A 1,825-nucleotide genomic window follows, 5' to 3' on the forward strand; every position below is an offset into this window, starting at 1 on the left:
GCTTAAGAAGGGTGGCACCAACCCTAGCAATTGGGAAGTGCTGGCTGGCAACAGGTCTCACTGCACCATACATCAAGCCACAGCCCAGTTCAAAGAGAACCACCTTGATCAGGAAGACGAAAAACGGCAGAGGGGGAAGAAAATCGCACAACGTCCTGGCCAACAGTTGTGCCTCCCCCAATGCAGCACTTCTCATATCTGTGGAAAAACTTGCAGAGCATGGATTGGTCTCCTCATCCACCTTAAAACTCACCAGTAAACCCCACCTCTCCCTCCTCCCCTGGCAGACATCATCCTCATATCGAGGGATAGCCGATGAAGATGTTCCCACCCATGTTCCCTACCTGCCCATGTCCTTATCCTCTAACCTGCTAGATACATGTCAGTTGTCTGCAGCACAAACCGTATAGCCAGCAGTGTCACCCACAAACAAAGGGAACATACCCAGCATCAGTTCTTGGGGATTTATGTGGACAACTTCCATTGAGTTCTACAGCGACATGCAAAAATTACTCCTAATAATTGTAATTCTACAGGAAAGCTGTCACAGTCACTAGTTCAAGAGAGAGAATCCCAAAACGCCTCTTATATTTGGGCTAATCACTGCTTTGTATGTTAATTTACTGGGTCAGCATCAAAGGATTTTGCTTTTTTTGAGCGTGCTGCTCACTAGACTCCATTCTTTGACATCCACGTAAGGCTCCTGTAGGGAGCATGCTCAGTCCTCACCGAAGCAATTTCTTTTTTCTATCATGACTGAGCCCTGGACAGTTTGTTATTCTTCAGCCCCAGTGCTATATTTAACTCACCCATTTTTTTCATTCTTCCTCTTAACTCTAGTTTGGTTAAAAGGAGGAAATTGCAGTCATGAATAAAATACCAGGAAGAAGTCAAATTGCTAAACCTGCTTTTAGGCAAATTATAGCATCATGGAAAAGGCCAAATTTCTAAAGTGTTCTTCAGTACTTAGGAGGGATTTTTATACAGTTTGCATTTCAGAAATAAACTGCAAAACACTTGCATTAATGCAACATTAAGAATGTAGCATCAAATACTCAGAAAGAAAATAAAATAAACAATATTAGGGGAGTAATGTTAACTCCTAACATGCCATATCTTTAGGCTGTTCATTTAAATGGGGACCCTCACTGTGCAGACTTCATAGTTCCACAGTTTCATAGTGTGTAGGGTCAGAAGGGACCTGAGCAGATCACCAAATCGGACCCCCTGCCATGGCAGGAAAGAGTACTGGGGTCAAACGACCCCAGCAAGGTGTTCATCTAGCCTCCTCTTAAAGACCCCCAGGGTAGGAGCCAGCACCACTTCGCTTGGAAGTTGGTTCCAGATCCTAGCCGCCCTGACCATGAAGTAGCGCCTCCTGATGTCTAGCCTAAATCTACCCTCTGCCAGCTTGTGACCGTTATTTCTTGTCACTCCTGGTAGTGCTTGGGGGAAAAGGGACTCCCCCAATGCCTGCTGGTCCCCTCTGACTAGTTTGTAACAGGCCACTAGATCCCCCTCAACCTTCTCTTGTGGAGGCTGAACAGGTTCAGGTCTCTTATCCTCCCTTCAAGATCCTTTTCTGCCTCTGCACTGAGGAGAAGGGAGTTCCCCAGCCTGTAGGAATGGTGCCGGTTCTTCCTCCCCAGGTGCATCACCTTGCACTTGTCAGTGTTGAAACCCATCCTGTTCTCATCCGCCCACCCCTGTAACCTGTCTAGGTCTGATTGCAACCTATTCCTTCCTTCTAGCATGCCCACTTCTCCCCACATCTTAGTGTCGTCTGTGAATTTGAACAGGGTGCTTTTTACCCCCTCATCCAAGT

The sequence above is a fragment of the Gavialis gangeticus genome, unplaced genomic scaffold (genome assembly GCF_001723915.1).
Source record: "Gavialis gangeticus isolate Ggan-Ray unplaced genomic scaffold, GavGan_comp1, whole genome shotgun sequence".
Taxonomy (NCBI): domain Eukaryota; kingdom Metazoa; phylum Chordata; order Crocodylia; family Gavialidae; genus Gavialis; species Gavialis gangeticus.